Here is a 13,064-nt window from a genome sequence, read left to right on the forward strand (position 1 = left end):
AACTATCATAGTAATGAAATTACATAACACAGTGAGAATATGTCATCTCCCTTTGCCATAGACACAGCTTTGCAGCACCAATCAAATCACTTGCATGCAAGTAATTCACATCTCCTCTAAACTACTAACAGGACATATACTTGTACATTCTCAGTCATTTGTACATGTGTGGTTTACATATTTAGTGCAATGAGTGATCGCACAACCATTTCTGAATATGTTTGCAGAAATGCAGCTCTGTCTTCTCATTGTATTGTTTTCATGTTTCCCTTTTCTGTGCTGTAATTTCAGTCATGCAGTCTATAGTGCATTGTGTTTCATTCTCTTTTAACTGTATGATAAAAATGCATGACATTGAAAAAGAATTTGTGCACAGGCAAGAGATTTTTCCTATTATTGAACAAAAATGATAAATGTGTGTTTTTTGTTTCATTTAAAAGCTTACTGAAGTAAGTTCCACAATTTGGCAGTGTATCCTCATTGACACACCCACTGCAGGGAAGATTGTTTGAAATGCTGTTGTGCTTACCTTCTCTCTGTCACCTCAACATTCAAAGTAGCAAGCCATTAGCAACTAACAGTAGTGTACACTATGCTTACATATGCTACACAAAGTCAGAAGTTTGGTGTTCAACAATTCTAATGAATTTATACCTCATTTATATCTTCAATGTGCTCAGAGGGCAGAATCTACACTATAAAAAGATAACTGTGTAGCTAGGGAACATGAAGGTGAGAAGACTTGTTTATTTGGACAAAATAGAAGTATGGTATTCCTTTGAAAGTGATTTATCTGTAAACAACACTGCTAATTTGGCTAAGGTATGCTTATAATATTTGAGTACATTCTAGATTTCATAAAATGTTGCTAATCTATTTATATATCAAGAGAATAATGGAACTTTATCTGTATGTACCTCTTAATGATTCACTGTTGGCATAGACATTTTTGGCAGACATTTACGTATTACAGATAGGTTATAAATCTTCATCACCAGTATTATTTTTAAAATTTGATTTGATAATATTCTATGATATTAGATTGATGGCCCAGGGCCACCTCCTGGGGAGTGGTAGGCACAGTGAGAAGTGACTATCAATCATAAATTTACTTTTCTTTTGTAAATTTGTACACATCCTAATAATTGTGTGGAAAGCAGTTACACAATTAATTCTGTGGTATTTCTTGATTTGTACAAACCTTCAATTTTTGTTATTTTGTGGGTGGGGGAGCAACCTACTATTGGATGTTGCAAAAACAAAAGTGTGTTTCAAGTGCTTTTCTGTTGAAAATGTGTAGGTATCATGATATTTCAGTGGGAAATATAATACATTAGTTAGCTGGTATTCATTGGTTTGGACAGTCTTTTATTTGTGTGTGAGGGGGGAGGTGGGGCAACCATATAAACTTCACTTTTACTAAATGAGAAGTGTGTTTCCGGTGCTTAATGTTGACAATTGTGTACACAAGCAAAACATTAGTTATGCAATATTTATGTGTTTTATCTCACATAGTATTATGGTACACAAGCCTACAAATTCCCATAAACCTCTTCCAGATAGCACAGTGGAAACTGAACACCGTGTGCTTGATGTCAGTGCTGATGTGGCTGGGAGGACAAGTGTGTCCCAGGAGCAGGGTCCACGTAAGCTTACATATGGCAAATTTTATATTTGCTTGTATACTAAAATATATAATTTAAGTAATATTTCCTGGGATTTTTTTTCTGTACCTATTGATAAGTTAAAAGAGTTATATGATACAGTTGTTCAGTTCACATGGGTGTAGGTGGGCATGTCAGCCAAGTTTCAGTTTCAGCTATTTCTTACAGGCTATATAGGTGATTGTGCATTCATTGTACCCCTGTATTATTCCCATTGTGATGGTTAATTGCCATCCTTTCCTTACTTCATTTCTTCCAGAACCTTCCTTCCTACAAAGTTTGAAGACATCTGCACATGGTAAGCAAATGTTTATTTGCTTATTAATGACCACTCTTTACATGAAATATAAAGGATCTATATGTGTAAGGAGGGTGTAATGAGTGTAATATAGGGTATACATTGATTGAATATTTAGTGTAGTAGTAATTTAGTTCCTGTGTTTGTTCTTTATTATCACAGATGATCCTGACAGTGGAAGTGTAGGAATCCTAACACCTGTCAGAGTATTGATAGACTCTGATGATGATGGCAGTGGCCAAACAGAGGCACGGTCAAGGGGAACAGAGTTTGAATCTTAAATTGAGGTTGTGACTTACCCATCACCTCCATTTGCTTCAGATACAGTCAGTATGCCTACGTATAACCATTCCAATGAGCACTCATATATTGGACAGTTTGAGGGTGAAACACTTGATCGGGGTAGTGTGGTTACTGCAGCCTCAGTGCTGGATGACTTATGCTGGAAGCTTGGTAGGGGTGTTTGGAGGAGGCCTGTTTTCCACCCTCAATATGATCCTGGTGTGCCATTATGTGCCACTCAAAGTATGTTTAAGCCCATCATGGATGCACAGGCATGTTCCATTGGGGCATCTGAGAACATGCATAAGATTCTAGATGCAGCACAGGCTGATGTGCATGACTATCTCTACCATGTGGCTGATTCAATGGATCAGATAAATGACACAATGGAATGAACAGTGTCTACCATAGAATGTCTGCTGGATTGAGAACAGCATCCATGTGACTGTAGGTCAGCAGCATTTTCTGCGGTTAGCCAATGTGGCCGTGCCCAATCCCCCTCCCATAATGGCACTACTTCCACCTCTCCATCAGTGGTTGGGGTGCCCACATGCAGACATGGTAGGTCATGTGGTTGTGGGCCTGGGCGTAGTCATGAGGAGAGCTTGTCCAGCAGATATTGCTTATGTTTGAGTAACACTACTACATCTGAGCATAGGCATGGACATGAGTGCAACTCCTGGCAGTTTATCATCAGTCAGGAGCAACGACGATGAACTGATACCTCTACCATCTATAGCTCACACCTATTTGACATGCCTGGACATTGAGCTAAAACAGAGCTGGACTATGTTCTTGCTGACAGTCACACACACATTTCACATCAAGAGCCCATACAGATACATACACATAACAGGTACATGAGGCATTTGTGAGGCTTGCAGGTCATTCTGTCTTATTGTTCATTTGATAATTAGCTACATTTCTGCCTGCCCATCTTTCTTACTCACACACACTCACTACTTTTGTGTCAGCCTTGGTCTCCTGCCTACCCAAACAACACCTGTGCAAATGATGATAACTTTTGGATTCAGGGATACATATGTATTTTTTCTGATGCAAGGGGTGCATAGCTGACTGAGTGCTTAGTATATTTATATATATATATATATATATATATATATATATATATATATATATATATATATGTGTGTGTGTGTGTGTGTGTGTGTGTGTGTGTGTGTTGGTGATGCTGTTTTGAAAATTGTACTGCGTTCTTACAGCCTTTTTACTGTTGTAATTAATACCTTAAAACCAGTAATACGTCAATGCAGTTTATTTTACCAGTTTTGAGAATGTAGGAGTAAATTAGAGACTTGGGAATGGTCTTTGTATTGTGTGTATTTTTGATGTATGAGGCTTATTAGCTGATTAACAACAGAAATCTATTGACATAAGTCAGTATTGTTATATACTGACGTTATTGCTGGACAATTCACACACCTTCTACCTATGTATATTAGCAAGTAAATCTATGCAAATATTTGCTATTCAGTTGTGGTTTTTACCCATTTATTTTCCTGTTCCAGGTTCAACACTTACTTTGATGGTCCTGGAGTTACAACTGTTTTAATTCAGGGCTGACTCTATGCAATGATAGTGGTACACAGCCATTACATGGGGAGGTAAAGGTTGTGAGCATTGCCTTACATTGATTTTACTGTATGTATGTGCATAGGATGAAAGTTGTACCCCTTTGGTGGTGAGCATGTGTGCTATCCATTTCCTCTTGTTCAGGGTGAGTGCATATTGTGCACGCCTACATCTACCTATACCCGCAGGAGCTGGTGAGTCCTCACTTGCATGTGGCTGTGGTGAGCTTGCCAACAGTAGTGGAATTTGTGCCCCTTCTACTTGGTGTTCCTGTTGCAGCTGTTTTCTCAGGATGATATTGTGTAGGATCACACAAACAGCAAAAATTTCAGCACAAGTATTGGGATCGTACTGCAGCATCCCCCATGTATCTATGCAACAAAATTGTGATTTCAGCAATGTGAACACATAACTCCATGGTATTTCTTATTTTAGTATGTGCCTCATTATAGCACTCTTCCATCAGTGTGTGAGAGTGTGCATTTCATATGGGCATCTTCAGGCATGGTAGGAATGCATACCATGCATCACTAAATGGCCTTGTGTGATATTCCCATTGGAAAACCTCTGGTAGAGCTGAGAATTGTGCCATATATGGGAGTCATGGCAACTGCTGGAGTTGCTAGCACACACATTCAGGATGATTCCCCTAGCATTACACATGACCTAGCAGTTATTGGAGAGGAAGCCCTTTCTGATTATGTAGACCCTTCAGTGTTCCCCGGGTGGTGCTTTAATTTCAATGTGTTTGCAGTCTTTGGCACCAAAGACTTCAGGAAAGTATGCTATGGGGTAGAAATCCTGCATAGTTGTAGCACTGTCCTCAAAGGTACAGGGGCAATATATGTAGTCACTGACATGCTGTAGCATAGCATTTAAGAATTAATGTAAGGTCCTGGATGCTGATGCCTATGACATCCCCATCATGTCCCCTGCTGATCTCTGGAAGGCACCTTTAGCTAAAATTCGAAGTGCTACACATACCGTAGTCTCCACAAGAATTAGTTCCCCCTTGCTCTCAGTTGAGGACAACAAACATTGTAGAGTTCCTGTAATGAGTCTCTGTCTACCCTGTAGCTCTCTACTATTTACATCTCATGCAGACCATGAAACATTAAAATGGGTAAAAACACCCTTCTCCTTCTTGGCCATGGTCTATTAGCAGCAGCAGCAGCAGAGAGCTGAGCCTGTTGCATGTACATATGCAGAAGAGCAGCAGCAGCCCCTAATATCCTCTCTCTGTAGTGTAATTTCTGTAGCTGTATTCCAATAGGCTTTGGGATTCAAGACCAAAACCTTCACTGACTGTACATGATTGCTTTATAGCTTGCTGAATAACTTCTCTACCTTGGATTGGTTAATTACCATACAGTTCAGCTGCTTATTGTGTAATTAGCATGCCACAATGTTTCGTGGGTTTGCACAGCTCTACACACCATGTAGAGCCACTTACTGAATACAAATTGGCACATTACTCTGTGCATGCTGCACTGGAATGTGTACATAGTTTTAGCAAGCCATGTAGGGTTTATTGAATTCAGTCCATAATGGTAATGTAAGTTCTTGTTGAAGTGTTCTCAGGTCCTGTCTCCTTCTTGTGATTTGTTTGGATCCAGTTTGCATAGTCCATTTTCAATATAATCTAATTTGATTTCAGTATCTGAGGTTACCTGGATGTCACTAGAACAACTTATCATCAACTTTGTGGAATCAAACTGTTTTGGATAAAATTTTGCAAGTATATCTATAATCTTTTGTGTCTGAGTCTGTACTCCTTCCACATGTGATATATCTATCAAATGGATTCCTAATATGCTCAGCCTCTTTATATAAATTTTCTTCACATTTTCTTGATTTTGTTTCACAGTATGCTTAATTATTTTGTCCAGCTTGTTTATTTCATTTTTCAAAGTTGTAGTTCGTACTCATTTCCATTTCTTGCATTTTTTTTGTCTCTCACCTTAATCAAGTATTCTGTTCTTATGGAAATTTATCCACCTCACGTTGTTTGCTTATATCCTGATGTTAAGCTTTTTCTTTTTACATTCAAACAAATTTTCTTTCAAAATTTTCCACATTTTTTTCTGCAGTTTTACCACTGAATGAATCACCATTATTAGTTTTACATAGTGACTGTTTTGCTTTCATATAATCTGTTATTAATCTTCTCTGCATTGGTTTAGATTTCAGTTTGGCTGAATTACCTACCAACAAATTAACCTTAATAGCCCCATGATCTCTGTGCATCAATGGTGGTAAAACTTGACATGAAATAACAGTAATTTCTTTAGGAACACAAATGATGTCTAATGTTTTCAGTTCCTGGTAGTTTTTTTTTTTTTTACAATCTGAAACAACTGTTGATCCTGAACATACGTTGTGAATAATTTCTTTAACAATGCTGTTGAATTAATATTATTCCAGTGTGTTTCTGGTAAACTTAAATTCCCAGGCACTATTATCCATCCCTCTTGTGTTTCATGCAAGAAATGTATGAATAACTCTAGGCCATCTGCACTTGACTGGTGGTCTATACACTCCAACAATTGTTATGTGCTGCACGGTTGTCTTTATTGTCACAGTTACACAATCTATAGTATTGCTGTTATCTTTGAACATGTAATAACCATAGTACTTGTAACTATCTTTAATCCCTATCATAACACCTTCACCTTATTTTTTGTTAAAATGCCTGTTACAGTAAAAACATTTATATCCTGACAGAAATGGTTTCCAGTCATTGTTCTTTAATCATGTTTCACAAACAATGACATCAGTCTTGTGGGAACATAGCAAATGTATGTGTTTAGAAGACTGCTAAGTAAACTTTTTGCTTTTTATACCATGCACAGTAAGATTTTTTAAACAAGGCAGGCTTGAAGATGGTCTCTCTCTATCAGCACTCTACCACAGATAAAATCTAAATAAATAAATAAACTAATAATCAGTTTTTTAGCATGCTGCCATCAGTACCAGAGGATGGCACAATTCATACATTTACAGAAAAGGACTAACACCTATTGCTATTGAATATTACTTCTTTCCTATCTTGTTAGCTAGTAAAACTTCCTTGTATCTATCTATCTATCTATCCATCTATTTATATATATATATATATATATATATATATATATATATATATATATATATGTCTATATACATATATCACATCACCAGCTTCCTTTATTACTTAAAAGGTAGAAAACGTATTTAAACATGTTAAGAGCAATTGTGTATGTAAATGATAAACTCAAACATGGAGGTGCAGTTAAGAAATGTATAAGATTAGCAGGATGAGCCATGGGGATAATCTATTCCCAGGATTCTCTGGTGTACAGCAGCTTCATCCAAATTATGATGTCAGGAGAAACATCAGCATTAGGAGAGCAATATGTTGGTTAGTGTCTGCTTTCAAAGCCAATGTCTGTGATGTTGTATATCATCAACCTCTGAGTCACAAACAGCTCTGTCAGGAGGTAACATGCCTTCACATTCATGATCAGAACACTGTCAACCTCTACAGTGTGGACACCATTTGGGAGTTAATTGCATATACCACCCTCATATAGAATCAAGAGAGATGTGTGGGCTGCCTATCCAACTGGACACAAAGATTTGTGTAGCATTAACAATCCTTAGTATAGGGACTTTTCCTGCTCGTGTTTTCCATAGTCCAAGATGGTGGCAGTGAAAAGATGCATCAGACGAATGCTATGGGAATTATTTAGTTTTAACTTAATTCCTTCCGCTTTTTACTATGAGAATTGCATTTCAAATTGTGCAGTTATTTTTTATAAAGATTTTTGCTGCTGGTATTATTATTGAAAGTTCAAAGACCCTATGGAGGTTGTTGTTTACTGCTGTGTCTCAGCTCTTATAGGTTCATAGGTGGGTACTAGGGTATCTGCCCGAAGGCATTTATAAGCCTAGTCAGAATGTGTTGGCTTTCGCCATCCCCTTAGATTAGTTTCCTGTGCCTCTGTCCAGCAGAGCCACTGAAGTGATCCCCAAGGTAAACTTTCTGTTTCCCATCCACTCGTCAATGTTTCTTTTGAAGAGTGTTAGCGAGGAGCTCTGCCTAATGTAGATTGGGATCTTGTTCCAAAGCATGGGAAGTCTCTGGGACAGGAATCTATCCCTCCAGCATGTCCTATTTATTGTTGTGGTGAGGTTTAGATCCCTACAGCGTGTGGCTCAAGGGGATAAGGTTTTTTTTTAGGCGGAGCATGTCCATCAGTTCTGGGTTGGACATGGCCTTGTATGTCAGGCAGAGATCACCTCTGAGTAGGCGGTAGGCAACTGACTACAACTGGAGTTTCTTCAGTCGAGCTGCATAGGGCATCTGTTTGAGGCCATTGATTCTCTTGGTGAGATACTTCTGTGGTCTTTCCAGCTGTTGCAGGTGTCTTGTAAGGTACATCCCAAATGGGGAGTTGTACTCTAAGATGGGTCTGATGAGTGATGAGTAGAGGGGCACAGTGACTGCTTTTGATCTGGATGTGAACCCTTTTGTGATTAGATGGGCCACGTAGAAGGATTTTCTAACCACTTTGGCAATGTGATTATCAAAGGTGAGATTACTGTCTACTTGGGTCCCCAGATCCCTTATTACGTCTTTCGTATTTAGGGGACTGCCACCTATGTGGTAGTTTCTGGGTACTTTGTTTTTTCTGAAGGGGATGACTATGCACTTTTTGGCATTTAGCTTGAGGCCATGATAGTGACACCAGGTATCCATCTCAGTAAGACCCTTTTGGAGGATGTCTGTGTCAGCCGAAGAGTCAGTTATAACCACCAGTTTGCAGTTGTCTGTGAACTTGGTCAGCCATAGTCCTCCTGTGCTTGCCTGTACCTCTGAGACATATATGCCAAACAGGAGTGGTCCTAGGACTGTGCCCTGGGGAACAACACTTGTAACCAGTTTAGAGACGGACCTAGCTCCTGCAACTGTCACCATGTGGGTTCTGTCCATGAGCCAGTTGGCAACCCATCTTGTGACGTAGGGGTTTATGTTCAAGCTGGTGAGCTTGTTTATAATACCAGAATGGGGAATGGTGTTGAAGGCGTTAGTGAGGTCTAGGTAGGCTGTATGTACCACCTTTCCCTCATCTATAGCCTTGGTAACTGTCTCAAAGAAGTCCACCAGGTTTAAGAGGCATGATCTGCCCTTAACAAAGTCAAACTGTGTAGGGTCCAGTGTTTGAAGGTCCCCAATGTCTCTGTTAATGAGTTCCATGATGATGTGCTCCATAGCCTTGCAGACCAAGCTAATCAGGCTTATAGGGTGATAGATCCCGGGGTCTATTGTGGCTCCACCTTTGTGGAGTGGAATAACCGTTGCTGTGCGCCACTCTATGGGTATGTAGCCTGTGAAGAGGCTAAGTTTGAACAGTGTGCTTAGGTGAGGGGTTAGTTCATCTTTGAGTTTATGTAGGACGCAGCCTGGGACACCGTCCAGTCAGATTGATGCTGAGTTTTTGGCTTTGGAGAGGGCTGTTTTAACCTGAGTGTCTGTGATTTCAGGGACTCTACATTCTTCTGGTATGGTTATGGGCCCTTTTGGGAGTGAGAGGGGGTGAAGATTGCACTGAACCTGTCTGCTAGGATGTTGGCAATATCGGTCGTTCAGTGTATTTTGTGCAATTCTGCACTATCTCTGAGCAGATTTGAGTATTGCCACTTAGAGTCTTGACATAGCTGAGGAATGCCCTGTGGTTATCTTTGGAGTCGTTGGCAATTTTTCTTTCAAAGCTCGCCTTGGATGATTTTATGAGGGATCGTAGTTTCTTGCTGATATTGATCAGGGATGTCTTCCCTTCTTGGGATTTTACTCTTTTCTGTACTAGTTTCCTGCTTCTATTGTATAGCTTGTTTATGGCAGGAGTCCACCATACCAGTTTCCTTTTCTTGGAGGAATGAGTCTTGGTTTTGCTTGGGATGGCATGATCCATGCATTCTTTTAGCTGCCCATAGAATGCATTAGTAAAGGATTTTGCAGCTTGGACAGTGTTATCCGTCAGCATGGGGGATTTGAAACTTTCCACCTCAGTCTTAAGTAATGTGAAGTTTGCTTTTGAAAAGTTTTTCATGGTGGCTTTCTTGTCCGGGGTGGGGGGGAATATGGACATCCAAAGTGATTTGTTTATGGTCAGATATAACCAGAGTGGGGTTGACATCTGGTGTGGAACACCGGTCACCCATGTTGGTAATGACCAGGTCTAATATGTTGTCACCTCTGGTGGGAGTGTTGACCAGTTGAGCCAGGGCATTTGAGTTTATAAATTCTAGGAAAAGTTGGGCAAGGGAGTTAGTACTTGAGTAGTTCTCCCAGTTAATGTTTGAGTAATTTAAATCACCCAATATTAGCGTGTTTGGTAGGACCTTTATGTTTCCCAGTGTTTCCAGAAACGCGGAATGGGGGTCCTGCGACATGGTTGGTGATCTGTAGCAAGCTACAATTTGAATTGCAGTTTTGCCCATTGTTAGTTGCACGTGGATGATCTCTGAAGCATTGTGCTGTGCCACTAATCTGGAGGTGTGCGTATCCTTGATGTATATGGATACATCACTGCCTTTTGCATTTCGGTTTGGGTTCTGTGGCTGAAATGGATGGTATGAGTTGTAGCCTGGTAGTGCTGGGGTGCTCTCTGGAGCCTTAAACCAAGTTTCTGTTACTGCACATATATCGATTTTCTCCATACTGAGGAGTGCCTCGAGTACATGCATTTTGAGGTTTAGACTTCTGGCATTGAGTAGCATTACTTTCAGTTTTTTGTTACTTGTGCTATTTACAGTGGTGGGTTTGTCTTTTGAGCCTTGCCTAAAAAAGGCACTATGGGGGTGGCAAGAGTCTTGGCAAGTATTCGAAAGCCTAAGGGTGACAGGTGCAAGCCATCTCTAGCAAAGCAGCATGGCTTGTCGAGCATGTCATCCCAGGTGGACAGACACTGGATCCCCTTTAAATGACTCCAGAAACTTCGCCAATTGTTGAAATCGAGAATTTTTTCTTTATGCCGTAGTATCATTCTTGGTGAGGGCAGGATGCTGCTCAGGGTCAGGGACATACTGGCCTGGGCTACATGATCAGAGAGCTCTTCCATGTCTCTTTTCATGTAGTCCAGGGAGGTACGGCTCAGGTCATTCACACTAACATGGACAATGACAGAGTCATATTTGTACTTGTTCTGGAGTGACCTGAGTGCTTGTGTTACCTGGCGGATCCTGGCACTTGACAGGCAGCTAACAGTAGCCTTCTCCTTATTCAGTCTAGTGAGTGGGATGTCAGTGTGCCTGACTATAGAGTCACCTATTACTAGTATGTTGGGTATGTTATTTTGCCTTAAGGGCTGTAATTGCATGGCACACTGGTTTTTTTGAAGTATGTGTTTCATGGTTTGTGTTGGGGGGGTGGAGGTTGCTTGGATGTTTGCTTTGGAGGTGTCTGTTGGTTTTACAGATTTTTATTTAGAGCCTCCGAGTATGTTTTTGTATATTTATGTGTGTTTTTTGCCAATGCTGGTTTAATGGGTCTATGTAAGACTGGTGGTGTGATGCAAGTATTTCCCTTCTCCTCTTGACTGTCTGATCCAGTCTTGGGTTGAGAGAGCTTAGCCTCTAGTTTGGCTGTATAACTGCATCTCTCGCATGTATTACTGTTTGGTGGTAGGAGGAGGGGGTTGTCTGTGTACATGAGGCAGTTGTAACATTGCCTCAAAATGCCTAGATTCACCAGTTGGACTGGAGAGTACACCTGAAACTGCCCTTTGGACATGCCTGGATAGGTACAGGGAACTGTTTTACTGGATGGCTGGTAAGGTCGAATAGAGAGCCTTGTCCTTCTGTACAGTACAGGAGGGTCTAGTGCTAGGGTTTATAAGTGCTTGCTATAAGTTTTGAGCAAGTGCCTGGCTGAGAAATGAATGACTTGAGTACTTAAGTTGAAAGTTTGTCTAGTTCCAAGGGAAAAATTGAAGAGGAGACTTTGTGGAGCCAGGAATAGTTTTACCCTAGCTAACCCGGCGTGCAAAACTGGGAAAATATGGTATTTATAGCAGGGAAATGAAAGAGATAGAAATTTGCCCAAAATGGCCAATAAACTACTAATTTCTTGGCTGAAACCACTCCTCCAGGAACAGATAGGCTACTCAAAGCTCCCCTCTCTCACAGGTGAACAGAGAAACTTCCTTCTATCCAAGTAAGGTATGGGCAAACACAGAGATTTGTAATACAGTCCTGAATTCAGCACTAACCTTAAAACTGGACTATACTAGTGGGAAACAAGTATATATATATATATATATATATATATATATATATATATATATATATATATATTTTTTTTTTTTTCAGAAAATAAAGCAGATACACTCAAAAAAACAGTTTAAAAGCACAGAAAAGGGATAATTATAGCTATATATATCACAGATCAGAGTTGTAGTCAATGCCCCCAGTAACACAAATACAGTAAAAGCAGATGAATACAGATGAATAAAGTGCAATCATATATACATATATATACATGTATATAAACATATATATATATATATATATATATATATATATATATATATATATATATATATATATGTATATGTATATATGTATATAAAACAATAGACAACAAAAAAACTGATTTAAACAAGTTACCTAATTAACCAGAAAAAAGCTCAAAACTGAGCCCTGTTCCAGCAGCCTTCAATTAGACAAGTTCTAACTGCACACCCATGCTTACTAGGGTGCAGGGGGAACCTTCTCCAAAAAAAGATGGCCTGGATCAGTGCCTCAAGTTATACAAACAAAGCTAGATTCAGCAGGCCTGAATCTGGTCTATGCTGCAGCAACAAGGCACACCGATTTCAGAAAGAAAAAGTTCAAATAAGCAGTCACAACAAGCCTGTGACCAGAAATTCTCAGCTCAGAAGGGCAGAACCCAGTCTCTCCTCCCACAAGAGTGCAGACCACAAACCTTCTTAATGTAGAATAACTGGCCTGAAGCCCAAGTGCTTAAGCCAGAACTAATACCCTTTTAGAATAGCAGACACCAGGCCTTCAATCAACAATTCCCAGCTTAGAAGCATGTAAGCTACCTGTCCTACCACAACAGTGCAGACCACAATCCTTCTTAATGTAAAACAGCCTGTATGAAGCCCAAATAGACTCAGAATATGATCTCACTGTACTCAGTTAAGTGAGCAAATGAGATGGACCCAGGAGGAGTGTTCTATTAC

This window comes from Protopterus annectens, chromosome 2.part2 (genome assembly GCF_019279795.1).
Source record: "Protopterus annectens isolate FY-2018-M chromosome 2.part2, PAN1.0, whole genome shotgun sequence".
NCBI lineage: Eukaryota > Metazoa > Chordata > Ceratodontiformes > Protopteridae > Protopterus > Protopterus annectens.